This window comes from Euphorbia lathyris, chromosome 6 (genome assembly GCF_963576675.1).
Source record: "Euphorbia lathyris chromosome 6, ddEupLath1.1, whole genome shotgun sequence".
NCBI lineage: Eukaryota > Viridiplantae > Streptophyta > Magnoliopsida > Malpighiales > Euphorbiaceae > Euphorbia > Euphorbia lathyris.
Window position 1 is genome coordinate 40999248 of NC_088915.1, and position 17232 is coordinate 41016479.

The window sequence follows — 17232 nt, forward strand, 5'->3', positions numbered from 1 at the left end:
AAAATACATTTTCTTATATCAACTTTTTTATTTTGTTTTAATTTGATAATTATATTGATTTTTCATGTGTTTATTATAATAATATTGTATTACAATAATTAGATAATCAAAATTTAACTAGCCAAAAAAGTTGAAAAGAGAATGAATGAATAAAAGATACAAATAATAAGAATATTAATATAAACAAGTTAAAGACATTATATGTACGGATAAAGTACCAAAATAGGTCTATGGTTTTTGGGGAAGTATCAATTTCGGTTCCACGTACAAAATAGCACCAATATAGATTTAACGTTTAAAAAATGGTATCAATTTAGGTCTCAATAACAGATTGTAAGGGGTGAGAAATACCACGTTTGTTGAGTTAATGGGGTAAATATGACATTCTATGAGTTGAAGGGGTAAATGGACAAGTTGCGGGGTGAGAAATACTACTTTTATGAAGTTAAGAGGGTAAATAGGACATTTGATGAGTCGATGGTAAAATGACCAATTTGGACAAGTTAAGGAGACTGGAGGAGCGTTAGGCCTATCTTCCATTCATGTTGTGAGAAATTTTATAGTACTCCTCCAGGAGTAATAAACCGACCAATCAAAATCGTTTTGAATACCACTATATAGACATGATTGGTGGAAAGAAAAAAATATACTATCTAGATGTGTCATGAATTGATTGATGGAGTATTTGTACTCTGAAATTACTCTCACGTCGTTGATTTTCTTTTGTGAAATTTTAAACATAAGTTTCGTTTCACTTCCTTAATCTCTATTATTAAAACCAATTGTTTCATTCACGACTTTTTATAAGGTGTAAAAATATCTATATTGTTTACATCTCAGAGCAATTTTACCTTTAACGTCTAAAACGATGCGAGTTTACCCCTAACATTGGCAGTTGTTGCGCATTTTACGTATACGTGCATGTGAAGGCAAGTTCACTTTAATTGTGTACCAAGTAATAAAGTGAAAGTAGAGTATCGTTCTCACGAGGATGGTGATTATAAGTATTAATCTTTTTGTTCACTATCTATTATTTAAACAATCGAAAGGTAGAGTTTGTTGGACAACCAAATTAAAACTTAAGCAAGAAATGAAATGAAAATTATACAAATTAGGTGAGAGATTACTTATATTAAAAGAAACTAAGGCTTCTAGCTTGTGGTGAAGCTCTTAGCCTGTTGGTTGAGAGCTTACCTATGACCCTAGAGGTCATGGGTTCGAATCACATCCGGGTGGGGTGGGTTGAGGGTTTTTTCCTTTCTCTTTAATGTAATCTTCCTTTGTTTAATATAAGTGCATTGCGCACAACTTTTAAAAAAAAAACTAAGGCTTCTAGCTTCACTTAACCCTTTTAAGTTGTTTTATCCTTTTTAAGATGACGATTTTTCTTATTAACTAATAGATTCTCGAGATTGACTCTAAACTCTCGATTAATTATTTTCCCTTGGCCCGGCTCAAGTAATTAATCTAGAGAAGCATCAAGTTTTATTAATCTAAACATTTTTAACCTACTTTATCTTGGTCCGGCTAAAGTGATCACTTAAGATTCAAGAAAAAACGCTTGAGTAATTAGTTCTAAACTTTCGATTAATTACTTTCTCTTCATTCGGCTGAAGTAATTAATCCAAAAAAGCATTAACTTTTCTTAATTCCAAACCTTCGATTTATTACTTTCCCTTGGTCTGGCTCAAGTAATACATCTAAGATTTGTAATAAGATTCATGAAAAACCTTGGAAAACCAATAAGCTGAATGGTCATTAGGTCCAACTTATGAATTTCGATTAATCAATGTAATCACGGTCAATATAAACGATTAATTATATTCAAGTAGGAATTTGGTTCATCTCCTACAAGCATTGAGAATCATAAGTTAGTTCTCAAAAAGGATAAACATAGCTTAAATAGGTTAAACGTAATTACCACATAATTAAGGTTAAGATCTGCTTTTAGCGTTAGTTAAGGGGGTTTTAGCCAATGATTAGATTAAAACACACCTTAGAAAGATAGATAATGGAGTTCATATTAATAAAAGAGATTGAAGTTTAGAAGAAACCATAATGACGATTGCCGAACGAACTTCTTCGGTAACTTAAAACTTACTTTTATTGGATGAACTATTGCATAAATAACACTTTGAGAACAATAACAACAATTACAGCAACACAAACAACTGATTCTTAAAGAGAAGAATCGGCAAAATAACATTATAGATGGAAGAATTTAGCCTAAGTTTGGCGTATTTTCAAATGGCTTCCAATGTCTCCTTTTATAGTAAAATGCATGGTTGTCAAAACCGGACCGGTCAAAGAACCGGAAAAGATAAAGGGTTAAGGGTTTGAGGTTTAACCGGGATCCAACCGAGGTTTAACCGATATTAAAAAATCATATGAAAATTATAATTCTATTCGTATTTAATCTTATAACATAGTATAATATTAACTATATTCATCAAAGTTATACTAATAATATTTATTTAATATCATGAAAAATAAATATAAAAATTTAAAAAATATACTTTTAAAATTAATAGTGATTATGTTTATTAATAACTAACATGTAAGTATGTTAATAGGATATGTATTTTATAATTCAACTTCAATCTTAATTTATTAGATTTTTAAAATTTATTTGTATATATTTAAAATTTAATACTAATTAAATTTCTTCAAAAAAAAAATATTAAGTAAACTTTGTTAATATTGAGAAAATAAAATATTTTTTTAATGATATTTATCTAAATAGAAAAATAATACTAAATCATATTTTAATTATTTAACTTGTAACATTATTATTTATTTTTAAATAGTTAATTATAAACATAAGTAAAATGGTAGTGTAGTGGTGAGCATTAAAGTTTACATGATAAAGGTCCAAAGTTCGAATCTTACATTTGTTAAAATTTATATTTTTTTTAAATAAACATGTCTAAAATCAAACCGGATCAAACCGTATAACCGGTACTGGGTCAACCGATTTGTGGTTGAACCGACCGGTTTGAATGGTTTTAAACTTTTTTCAAAGATTTAATAATCGAACCATCTCCAACCCGGAACTGTGACCGGTTCCGGTCGAACCGGGTTGAACCGATCGGTTCGGTCCGGGTTTGATAACCTTGGTAAAATGGCACACATACTTCCAAAGATCAAGTCCCTTTATGGCCCCCAACTCCCTAATCTTCTGAATTCGGCTTTTGAAGAGGGTGCTGAAAAACTTTGATAATTTAGGAGTTGAAATGTGTAAAGGTGGGAAAGGAATTCTAGGCTTCAACATATTCATCAACAGAGGACAATTTTTTGAGGCTGCTACACTTCGAATTTGGAGATAATTATTATTAGTCATTTGTACATATTTCTCTTAGCTTTCCAACTCATTTTGAATCGCCTCAATCCGAGTCCGTATGAGGGAGATATGATGAAAATACGAAAATGTGTCATATCTATCCTAGTGTGAACAATTGGACTTCCACTTTACAGCACCCACCTCAACGAGGTTCTCTTGTACCTCGACGAGGTGCATGCTGGAAGTCACTAAAAACCCTTTTTTTGTCCCTTTTACTTTCGAGTTGTCGCCTTAAGTCCCGACTTGGTTATTTGTGCCGAAAACCTTGCAAAAGTGCCTGAAAAACATATTAAAGTGATTTAGATACAAAAAATGATGAAAATATAAGAAACTATGATTAAAATTTATTAAAATGGTGGAAACAACTAGTAATTAAATGCGAAAAAATGCTATAAATTACGACGATAACAGCAGTCAAGAGCAATTTTACCCTTAATGTTGGCAGGTTGGATCAATTTCAGATATTATTATAAAATGTAGATATTTTGGTCCTTATTCTCCACCAATTGCACGTCTGTTGATTCTAAAAAAATATTTTACATTTTTTGTGATTTAATAATAGAATCGAAGATTAATATTTTTTAAATTCGTCGAAATATTTGATTTTTTTTTGTTTTTTTCATGTTTAATCATATGTTTGTGATATGTTACTAGTGAGTGGTAAAATGACACACATGTGAAGTATAGATGACAAAATTCATGACCGAGAAGACAATTTGATGAATTATTTTTCAAATTGGCCCAACTTGTCAACGTTAGGGGTAAAATTGCTCTTGACTACCAACTTTAGGCATAAAATTGCACAATTTTAAACGTTAAGAGGTAAAATTTCTTATACCAGTAAACGTTAAGGGTATTTTTTAAGTGAAATGAAAGATAGTTTGGGAGTCCGTGTCGGAGATTGCCACCTGCTAACACCTAACTGCATGGGAAAAAGCACCTGTTAGAAGCAATAAGTGCCACCTGCATGCGGAGGAGATGAAAAGCCCTAAAGGACTTACTAGACCTTTTTGGGGGGCTTCTGAGTGGTTTCAGTCCTTGGCGACAGGATCTATAGACAGTTGGGAACAATTGAGCAGGGAATTTTGTGCTAAATTTGCAGGTAGCATCCCACCTGTGGTGTCTAATAGAAAGTTGTATGATCTTACGCACAAGGAGGGCGAATCTCTAAGGACCTATATTAATCGATTTAATAAATTGTGCATTGACATAACCAACATTGACGTTAAACGGCAGTTGAAGCGATAATTAAAAACACAAGATGCAAGCGGTTGCAGGAAAAATTGGTTATCCACAAACCACAGACAATGGTGGAGTTAGTGGAACGCTATAAAAGGTTCATGGAAATTGACGACATAAACCGAACCGCCGGATCACCAGCCACTAGATCACCTAACAGAAGAGACCGTGGTAGATTCGGTAGAAGGGAGAACAGATGGGAGGATCCAAGAGGAAAGCGAACCTCCAAAAGCGGACCAAATTATATGCCCCTTAATACCCGTAAAAATGAAATTCTACTTTGGCTGGAAAAGAGTGGATTCAAACGGGACATTACATATCCCAACCCAAAAGGAGGGGAGCATGTCCCAATGGGCAAAAACGCAAAGTCATATTGCCGGTTCCATAGTAGACAAGACGATGACAGTAATAAATGTTTTGCGTTGGATAGGGAGATTGAAAGATTGATTGAACGGGACTCGCTTGATATTGCAGGCGGACCATGATATCAACCTCTTGCTAAAAACAGCAAAAATGTATGCTTTGGACAAGATGGCCCTTAACAAACCTCTTACAGAGATGGGCTCGGGAAACGGTCCTCATGCTGATGCTTTGGTGATCATGATGACCATTGAAGGATGGAATATGAAGAGAGTCATGATTGACACTGGAAGTTCGTGTAATGTAATTACAAGAGGAGCATTTGCGAAGCTAAAAATATACCTTATGCAGGTAGAAGCAACCATCGTGGATATTCTAGGAGTAACTGGACATATAGTTCAGACTAAAGGGCAAGTGATGTTGGAGTGTGAAATCACGGATGGAGATCAGACTTGAAAAGGAGAGCAAGAGTTCACCATCCTATATGGTCAGCTCACATATAATGTCATTTTAGGAAGGCCTTTCCTTTCGGAGGCGGCTGCTTTAATTTCCGTACGCCATCTAACCATGTACGTGCCAACTGCCAAAGGCGGGGTAATGATTAAGGGAAGCCAGAAAACGGCTTAAGAAACATATATGTCTTCCTTGGCCATATGCATGCAGGCTGAAAATGAAGAAGAGGAGGAAGAGCAAAACACTGCGGCACTGGGTGGCATGAAGATGTACCTTATTTCAGAAGGCAAAAGGATGAAAATTGCGAAAGGGCTCCAGCCAGAAATTAGGGAGGAGATTGTGAGAACCCTGCTTGAATGTCAAGAAGTTTTTGCAGGGGATAATGAAATATTGAGAGGAGTGAGCCCAAATCTCATCACTCATAAACTAAACATTACGGAGGATGCCACACCCGTCACCCAAAAAAGGCGGAACCATGGGACTAAAAGACAAAAGACAATAAAGGAAGAGATTGCAAAACTCAAAAGGGCGGATGCCATGGAGGAGGTAATCTATACCGAATGGCTGGCGAATGTAGTTCTTGTCAAGAAGGATGAAGGGGCCTACAGAATGTGTGTTGATTTCACAGATTTGAACAAAGCATGCCCGAAAGACAACTATCCATTGCCGTGCATCGACATCTTATAGATGGGACCGCGGGACATGAAGTTTACTCTTTCACAGATGTAAAGTCTAGCTATCATCAAATACCTATGGATCCCAGTGGTAGGATCAAAACGTCATTTATTACACATCAGGCTACCTATTGCTTTAAGGAGATGCCTTTTGGCCTAAAATTGCAGGAGCCACGTATCAACGAATGATGAATAAAATTTTCCAAGATAAAAAGGCGATAATTTCTCCATATACGTGGATGACATGATTATAAAGCGCAAAACCATAGAGAGGCATACAGCGGATATCAAAGAAGTATTAGATGTATTGAGAACCCATAATATGAAGCTTAACCCAGAAAAGTGTACGTTCGGGGCCACATCCGGTAAATTTTTGGGCTATATCGTTAACCGCCAGGGAGTGACAACCAATCCAGAGAAAATAAAGGCGATGCTAGAAATGAAGACGCCTAGAGGTACAACGTCTAAATGGGCGGATCATAGCTTTGGGAAGATTTATATCATGTTCCGCCAGACAATGTCTTCCCTTATACGAGGTGATCAAGAAGCAAAAGTTATTCGAATAGGATGAAGACTGTCAGTATGCTTTCAAAGGAATAAAGAGTTCTTGACCAAACCGCCCTTGATGAGTAGACCAGTTAAAGGAGAGGATCTTTACTTGTATGTGTCGGTTGCAGAAAAGGCGGTATGTACGGTGATTATTCGCGAAGAGGAAGGGCATCAATACCCTATCTATTATGTGAGTAAGGTGTTGAAAGATGCTGAAACAAGGTATTCCAAGCCCATACCATCGTTGTGCGAACATGAATTCCATGCGAAAGGTGTTACAGCGACTAGAGACATTAGAAAGGCTAATGGAATGGTCGATACGCCTAGGTGAATTCGATATTCGATACGAAGGGCAGACCGCGCTGAAAAGCCAGGCATTGGTGAATTTTGTCAATAAATTCACAGAAGAATTCAGAAGTTCGCCAAGAGTCACACTTGAATAATGGACCATGTATACAGATGGAGCCTCATCTAAGGAATACCCTGGTGCAGGAGTTGTAATAAAAGGGCCAGAATATATTTGAATTAACTATGCGGCTAAGTTGGACTTTCCCGTAACCAATAATGCAGCGAAATATGAAGTTTTGATCCTTTAGTTACAGTTGTTGAAGGAAATTATTCCAGAGCATGTGGTGATATACAGTGACTCAAAGCTAATGGTGAACCAAATAATGAAAAATTTCCATGTCAATGATGAAACCTTGGTGAAATACGTTGTAGAGGCAAAGCGGATCTTGGCCATTTTAGAGAGCAAAGACGTAAAATGGGAAATAGTACACATCCTACGCGGATCGAATGTTAAGGTGGATCATTTGGCCAAATTGGCCTCAAGCAAAGGTCAATGGGAAGACCTTACTTGTCCCTTCACAGTAAAGACGAGGCCAGCATTTGCTAAAGAAGTAATAGCGGTCATTCAATTGCCCCAAACTGATTGGCGTACCACCTTAATCAGGTACCTAAAAGAAGGAACTTTGCCTGAAGACAAAGACCAAGTGAAAAAGGTGGTGAAGAAAGCAGCTTACTATGCTATTATGGAGGACCAGTTATATAGAAAGTCATTTAGCCAGCCTTGGCTAAAATGCATCACCACAGAGGAAGGACATGATGTCTTATGGGAGTTACATGAAGGTATATCTAGAGCACATGAGGCGTACGCCGCTATTTTCAAAAAATTAAGGCTGGCAGAGTATTACTGGCCTACAACAAAACAAGAAGCACGAAAGTTAGTAGAGGCATTCCATAACTGTCAGATTCATACAAATGAAACCCATGTACCTAAAGCCCTTCAAAGACTGATTGTAAAAGGGTGGCCATTCGCCACATGGGGAATCGATATAGTGGGACCCTTTCCTCCCACCAAGAGGCAATGCAAGTTCGTGATAGTGGTTGTAGATCACTTCACAAAGTGGGCGGAAGCAGAAGCTGTCTCAGTCATCACAATAAGGTGAATAGTTCATTTTGTCCATGACAACATTATTGGAAGATTTGGAGTACCACACACGATTGTCACAGACAACAGAATGCAATTTAATTGTGAGGAGTTTAAGAAATATTGCTCAGACTGAGGAATCATCAACAGTTTCACTTCTGTCTATTATCCTCAGTCTAACGATATGACTGAAGTTACAAAAAGAACCATTGTTAAGGGAATCAAGAAAAGGTTATGGGAGAAGAAGAAATGCTGGCTGGATGAATTGATGTCTGTTTTATAGGCGTACCTGACCACCCCTAGAGTGGCTACTGCAGAAACGCCATTTTGCTTTACTTATGGAGTTGAAACGGTCCTTCCTATAGAGATCAAAAATCCGAGTAACAGTGTTTTCTTTTATTGTGAGCAACAAAATGGCGAAAGGCTTAGGAAGAGTTTGGATGATCTAAAAATAAGGAGTAGAGCTTATACTCGGATCGTTGCCTACAAGCAGCGGATCGCTTCTTACCACAACCAGAATGCTAAATTGGTGGAACTAAATAAAGGAGATCTGGTTATAAGGAAGGCAGATAAAATTTAATCGGCGGATGGAAAAGGAAAGTTGGGCGTAACCTGCACAAGTCCATATCGCGTAACAGCAAAAATTGGAGCCACCACCTTCAAAATAGAGGAAATGGATGGGAAGGAAGTGCCACGAACCTGGAACATCCAAAATCTCCGCAAGTATTTCCAAAAATAAAATGTAACACAAGATCTTGAGTACTCTTTTTCCTTATGGCAAGATTTTTTTCCCAATGGGTTTTTTCTTGTTATAAGGTTTTAACGAGGCTCACAAAAGGGTCATCCTCCGCTGTAATAAAGGCAAGAAATTTCTTGCTCATTAAATAAATTTCTCTTGATTATTTGTAACATTTCTTTTCGGAGTGCTAGCATACATAAATGTCTTCTTACTAAAAATGGGGGCTTGGATTCAGATTCTCTTCCCCGTGAAGAAATCTTACACAAAGTCTCTTCAAATGGCAGATTCTCTTCCCAGTGAAGAAATCTTATACAAAGTCCCTTCAAAGGGCAGATTCTCTTCCCCGTGAAGAAATCTTACACAAAGTCCCTTCCAAAGGGCGGATCCAAAATCAAAGGTCCCATTACGGATAGATTCACTTCCCAGAGAAGTGGTCATTAAAAATCCTATCAAGGGCGGATACATCTTTCTAAAAGAAAGAAATCCTTAAAGCTTATCGCAAGCTTCCTGGGGGACGGCTGGCCACCTACCCTAGCGATTTGGTGGAATAAGTTTAAACACTTAAAAAATATTCTCAAGTTCAAACATGCAAATAAAAGAAGAAACAACAAAACTTCTCAATGCAGAACTCAGAAATAGAATGTAAAAACTCACAAAAGTGTTAGAAATTGTAGCATCTTTACACAGGCATAACAAGCCTTAAAAAATCATAAAACAAAAACTAAGAGGCGAGGGAGTGGCTAGTCTTGTCTCCTACTATGGGATCACCTGGAGTAACTTCGAGAGACTTGGCGGTGGGCTCATCAGCCTGATCATGTTAATCTTCTGCAACAAGGTTGGAACGATCCGCCTCATGTGGAGTATCGCCTTTCTCGGCGTCATTCTTAACCTCAACATCAGGCGTGTTCTCTTCCGTCTCCAAGTCAATAACCCCATCACTTTTCTTCGCCTTCTTGGTAGGAGGAGCCAACGCCTCCTGGCGGATTACGGCTCTAGCGTTCTTCAGGGTGGAATAATGGAAGGCCTCATTAATAGAAGGCACTTCCTCTTCGGGGTCATCAATCTTGGAGTCCGAAAAATCTCTCTTAAGAGAAGACAGGATACGCTCAACATAGTAGTATGCACGAAGTCCATACGCCTCCTCCAGGTGTTCCTAGTCTCTCTCTCGTCGAGTTTGCTCAGCCTTAAGTTCATCAGATAACCTGGTGACTTCCGCCTTCTCCAGCTCGAGGTCCGCCTCCAGTTGGGCTATCTTTTGCTTTAAGCCATCCGCTAAGGCACTTGCCGCATGAGCATCAGATCTAGATTTGGATGCCTCGCTTTCCAACTCCTTGAGACGAGCTTCCTTCACTGCGTTTATGGCGATGTCCGCCTCGACAGCATTAACATGATCAATGGTTTGAATAATAAAAAACCATAAGTCAAGGCAAAGATGAAAAATGATAAAATAAAAGGCTAGAGAAAGTCATTTACCGCCAAAGCACTGTGCTTGATCATCTTAAGGTGAGAAGAAGTTTTGTACTTAGCCCTCATCTCTAGGATGTTGGGGATCTTTTCGATCGCCTCTTCGATGTCATGCATCACCATGTCGGATGCAAGAACTAGCTCGGGACCATGAGTCGCGACCCAATAACCTCTGAGGTCTGGCTTCGTTGACTGAAAATTCATAGAAAGATGGCCCGAGTTAAAACACTACATCTTTAATTAAATTGGAATAAAACAGAGAGAAGGCTAACCTAAGTGAAGGAAGAGGCGAATAATGAAACTTTGGGAGCCTTAGTGGTGACCACCAATTGAGTTGATCCGCCAGTTTGTGTATTTTTCCCTTGAGAAGGACCATCAGCCTTGGCCCTTTTTGGAGGAGGCAAAGGCTGGACCTCAGCCGCAGGGCGCTTCCCTTCTTGTTTATTCAGGCAGGCATTCGCCCTCTCCTGGGCGTCTAGAGCGGCTTGAAGCTTCTGCTTCTCTACAATGATATCTTTGGCGTTAGTTCTCCCCCTGCAAGAAGGCGTAAAAAAACAAGAAGGAAGTTAATAAGGCGGGTAAAAGCATGGATAATACCTTTAAAAGCTTTGAACGAAGTGTAGTAGAGCTCCCCGTTCTGCAGCGTTACTAAAGGTTCGTTCGATTTCATGATCGCCAATGCTTGATCATACGCCCAAAAGATATACTTAACCGAATGAAGTATCCTTAAAATATTTTTCTCCTCTTGGTTGAGGATAAAACTTTTGTTCGCCCGGTCTTTCAGGTTATAATTCCAAGCGGGGGGAAAACCTAAACGTACGTCCTTAGCTATCTTAACAAAGAAAAATCTTTGTTCCCAATGGTGGACATTCGACATCTTGCTATGGAATGGCGAGTAGCCCTTTAACTTAGAAAAGGTGATATGGTCCTCCACGCTGCGCTTGGACATGGTATGGAGTGAATGAAAGATTCGGGGGCTTAAAACTAGACCTAGATTCGCCGCTAGGTAAGAATCTAGCACTAGGTCAAGCTATCCGTTTGGATGCAATTGACAAATCGGGATGTTAAAAATTTCAAGAATGTCCCCAATTACCTTGGGGACAGGATAGGTAAAACCTCTTTCTATATGGCTTTCATATGTGGCAAAATAACCCTTTGGAGGGGAGGCGGGTCTCTGACAAAACGTAGGGATTAAGCATTCAGAAGCTCGAAGCCAGGGATAAAGAGACTGAAGCAGGTATCCTTCTTATAGTAGATGAAGAATCATGTCTCTTGAAGATGATAACTCTTCAAGTGTTGTTATGGAGAGTCATAGCCCGTGGTGAAGAAGGATGATGATTCAGGATGAAAGAGATGCAATTAAACTGAAGAATCATGCCTTTTTGCAGTGAAGACGTCGGTCACGAACGAGATAGGGGTGTCACGTTTGTGACTTTGCTTTGACATGTAAAGTTGATGGAACTATTTGTCACGATCGCGACAGATGGCTTTCTGTCTTTGATTGATTTCGGGCATGATCACGAACGGGATTGGGGCGTCACGATCGTGACAAATACTTTTGCCCTAATTTGGCTTTTTTCTTCTGTCTTTGATCTGTTCCTTGCTGATATTCCTTCATATTGAGCTTTTAAGTGTTTCAAACCTATCTCTGGAGAAATCATGAACAAACAAGTGAAATCTTTCCAAAACCTATCCTAAACTAAGCTAAATGCATTAATATAAATATGAATATGCATGCATAAATACGTAAATTAAGGACTTATCAATTCCCCTACACTTAATATTTTGCTTGTCCTTAAGCAAAGACATTTGCTTCTTCTTCAAATCGTTTTAAATTACGATTATATAAGTTCATCTTTATCTGAAAAATTGAAAAAATTTCAAAGAATATCTTTGAAGACAATTTATATGCAAAATCTAAAGTATGTAAACGAAAATAGAACTATCAACTATCTCATTTGTTCTTTTGGTAAGATAAAGTGATAGGGGTATTTTACCCCTATCTTTTAGCGTGATTTACGGGTTGATTTTGGATAAAATAAATAAGTTTAATTACAAAAATAAAGCGTTTTGATAAAATAAAGAAATAAAAATAAATTTCGTACTTTCAATTAATTTTCCGTGTTTTTGATTAGTTTAGGAAATAAAAACGTCAAGCTAACTTGGCTCGCAAGATTTGTATTTCAGGTACGAGCAAGGAGCAAAAATCTACTCAAATACGCAGGGCGTATCATCCTTTACGCGGGGCGTGAAACATGGTGTCATCAATAATTGCCTTATCCGCAGACGCCATGTGGAATTGACTCAGCATACGCGGGGCGTATGCCACCTTACGCGGGGCGTATGACACATGTCGAAAATAATTGGCCTAATCCTGAAAGTCAGACTGCACTGTCTCCTTGAGTCAACTCTTCGTACGCGAGGCGTATCACCATACACGCGAGGCGTACCAGGCAATTCCTCAATGATAAAAGCTCAGAGACTCATTTACGCGGGGCGTGCTTCAGCTACGCACGGCGTAAATGCTCCAATTCAAGCAATAAAACTTCAGAGACTCAAACACGCGGGGCGTACTTCAGCTACGTAGGGCGTGCTTGAGACAACAAGACATGGAATTGGTCCATATGCAGGAGATTTCTGACGGAATGGGCACTTACGCGGGGCGTAGACCACCTTACACGGGGCGTATCATGGGATTTCTGCACCAAATAATGTTGCTCCATACTTGTGCTTTGTGAAGTTACAACATTGCCCTTGCTTGATGTTTATAAATAGGAAGCTCTTGAACTCCATTTGACACCAATTACACATTAGAGAGAAAAACTATACTCTTTTGATTATTGTAATTTAGATTCAGATTTTGTAGTTAAACTCTCCCCCTCGAGAGCTTGTTCGGTTGTTCCGGCGTTCCATCGAAGTTCCGTTCCACCACTCGTCACCAAGCTCGAGAGTTCCACCTCCACGACCTAGGAGACGGCTTTGAGTCCGGTTAGCTAGTTCCAAGGGCGGATTCTCCCTTTTTACCTGCTAATTAGCTTGTACTCTTCCTATGTACTAGGCTTGGTTGTATTTCATCTATTCACTTTCCATATTTATAATTTATGATTCATAATCTCTATTTCCCTTTACGTGTTAATGTTTATTACTTGTTTTGATATTCGTAATTGATTATTGTGTAGGAGAACGCGATTTCCGCCGCCATTCGGGCTATCCTTAGGGAGTTATATAGGTGTTGCCTTACCGGAAGTGACAAACCGGAAACCGTAGGAATTGACAAGCCACGGAACTTACGGGCCCTAGTTTCTAATTCCCCCGCATTAGACACGCCTTGACTAGGAATCACGTAGTCTAAGTGCTTCACGGGTCGGTCCTACTACACTTAGTCGTCTTTACAAGAGTAAATTATTATCCGTATACATTTAGAGTCGTTATTTATCGTGGTTATAACTTATCGTTATTCATCCTACTTCATAGGGTTTTAGCTACATAAATCTGTGTCGCCAATAGTTAGGAATAGTGTGTAGTTGCGTCTTACTTTACCCCAAAGTAATCACCGCTTAAATAACATACGAAACCGAGTCGTCTAATACTTGTAATTATAAATCCCGTGGATTCGATACCCGGTCTTAACCGGATTATTACATGATACGACGGGGTACACTTGCCCCTAAGTAGTCGTAGTGTCTAGTGGAGTTAGAACATTTAAAAGATCACATCCATATTCATAGCACATTCACCGCAATACACATTTAGTCATCATTAGAAAACTCTACCTAGATCCTACGCGCATCAAGTTTTTGGCACCGTTGCTGGGGATTTATAATCTCCTACAATATTAGACAAAAACGTTTCATTGTTAGTTTAAGTATTCTTTTTGTATAAATTGTTTATATATAGTTTTACTAACATTATTCTTTCTTGTTGATAATTCTTTTATACTTGTTTTACTTTATGCACACCCGATCTAAAAGTGATTCTCTCGTACCTATTGATCTCGAAATTGAACGTACTCTTTGTAGGTTACGTAGAGAAAGAATGGCAACCCTCAACAATGAAGCCGAGCAGCCCGAAGTTAACCAAAGGCGACCGGTTCAACCCGTAAATAATAACGGTGATGGTGGAGGCAATGACAATCGATCGATGTTGGAGATTCTTGCTCCGCATCGCCCTTAAAACCGTCATGGAATCGTTGCCCCCACCATCCCGGCCGACACATTTGAAATAAAAACTAGCATAATCCAATTAATCCAACAACTTGGTCAATTCGGAGGGGAACCCCATGAAAACCCTAACGAACACCTTGATAAATTTCTTATGTGTGCCGAAACTTCTCGGCAACACGGTGTTCCGGTTGAAGCAATCCAACTCAAATTATTTCCTTTTTCTTTGATAGGACAAGCGTTGGAATGGTTACACTCGTTGGAGGCGGGATCGATCACATCATGGGAAGCACTCGAAAGGGAGTTCCTTTTTTATTACTTCCCGCCTTCCAAAACGGTTAAGTTGAGGAACGACATCACTTCCTTTAAGCAACTTGAACGCGAGGCCCTCCACTTAGCTTGGGCTAGGTTCCGAAAGTTGCTCCGGAGCTGTCCCCACCATGATATTCCTAAGCATGATTTAGTAAGTACCTTCTATCATGGATTAACACCTACTAATCGTGCAACCGTTGATTCTGCCGCAGGTGGGGATTTGTTCCGCAAATCGGCAAGCGAGGCTTATGAGCTTATCCACGAATTAGCTAGGAAAAGTGTCCAATGGCAAGAAGATCGGCTTGCCGGACCCTCGCAACATCAAACTTTTGCCGTAGAAGATGAGGCTCCCACAATCTTCATGGTTGAAATGAATAAGAAGCTAGACGCCTTAATGGCACAAATGAGCCTTAAGAACAAAGCACAAGTCCTAGTGTGCTCGCATTGCGGTGGTGACCACCAAGGTAAGGATTGTCAAGTCGGAAGCCCTTTCGCCGGCAACACCAAAAGCATAAGTTATGTAGGAGGACAACAAAGGTATAATTCTTATTATAACTCCTATTCTAACTCGAATGCTTATCACCACCATAGCAACAATAACAATGGATGGCGGCCTCAACACCCACACCCGAATCCATCTTATGGTGACATACGGGATGTGTTGGAGCCCCCATCCAAACCCCATAGAGAATTCACGGAGCAAAATTCGGGCCAATTCCCTCACGCCCATGGAGGACAAAAATCTCAACCTCCTAGCAATGCGCAAGACGCTATGGTAATTGATCTTCTTAAAGAAATATCTTCCCGTCTTGCTAATAATGAAGCATTTTGCAGGGATTTGGGACATCAAGTAGCCCAATTGAGTCGCCAACAATGAGAGAGACAATATGAGTTTCTCCCGTTTAACATCGAACAAAACCCAAGACCAAAGAACCGGGAGACCGCACAAGCAATAACTCTCCGTAGTGGTAAGGGTTTGGAACCACCGGTTCCAAAGGCGACTCCACCCTCTCCAAAGGTAAGTGACGAACTGGAAGTGGTAAGCAACCCCGGTTCGGATCCGAAACCCACGACTTCCTCGGATAAGAATAAAAATATATGTGATCCAATTGGAGCTTACGTACCGAAGCTCCCTTTTCTGTAACGACTTAAAAAGGAAAAATTGGACCACCAATACGGCAAGTTTTTGGAGATTTTTAAGAAACTTCACATTAACATTCCGCTTGCAGAAGCATTGGAACAAATGCCTACATATGCGAAGTTTCTTAAAGAAATCCTCGCCAAAAAGAGGAAGATAGATTATAATGAAACGGTAGCGATCACGGAGGAATGCTCCGCGATTATAACGAACAAACTCCCACCTAAACTCAAGGATTTAAGTAGCTTTTCTATCCCGTGCACAATTGGTAATGTTGAGTTTAGGAAAGCTTTATGTGATTTGGGTGCTAGTATTAATCTAATGCCTTTATCTGTGTTTAGGAAGCTCGGATTGGGGGAACCTAAGCCTACCAATATGACGCTCCAGTTGGCCGATAGATCCATTGCCCGGCTAAAAGGAGTTGTGGAGGATGTCTTAGTGAAAGTGGACAAGTTCATTTTCCCCGCCGATTTTGTAGTGCTCGATATGGCGGAAGACGATTCGGTATCGATCCTCCTAGGACGACCATTCCTTGCAACAGGTAGGACTCTCATTGATGTCCACGAAGGTAAGCTCATCCTACGATTGCAAGACGAAGAGGTAGAATTTAACGTGTATAACTCCATGAAATTTCCGTCTAATACCATGGCGGATTGTAATTTTTTAAATTCCATAGACTCTATTGATCTTTTTGTTGAAGAATTTTGTGATAGGTCTTCTGCGGAAACCTCTTCGGGAATAGATGGTAATGAGCATTTGGATGAGGAGCCATTAAACAAGCCATTTGAATACTCCTCCGAAATAGAACAATGTCTATTGGCAAGGAGCCGGTTCGAGGGTTTGGACCGGGATAGCAAAGCAAAGCCGAAGTCCTCTCTCGAGGAGCCTCCGACTTTGGAACTAAAACCCTTGCCCCCTAATCTTAAATATGTGCTTTTGCAACCTCCTAACTTCTTACCAGTTGTTATCTCTTCACTTTTGACAGTGGAAATGGAGGAAGCATTAATTGCGGTGTTACAAAGACACAAGGGCTTGGATGGACCATTCACGACATAAAAGGGATCAGCCCCACCATTTGCACACACCGCATCTTTATAGAGGATAAAGTCAAGCCCTCCGTGCAGCCGCAACGATGGCTTAACCCCAATATGAAAGAGGTAGTGAAGGCCGAGGTAATCAAACTCCTCGACGCAGGTATAATCTTTCCTATCTCCGATAGTCCATGGGTTAGTCCGGTCCAATGTGTTCCCAAAAAGGGGGGCATAACGGTAACGGAAAATGATCAGGGGGAATTAATCCCCACACGAAAAGTGACCGGGTGGCGCGTATGCATTGATTATAGGAAACTTAATGAAGCCACCCGAAAAGATCATTT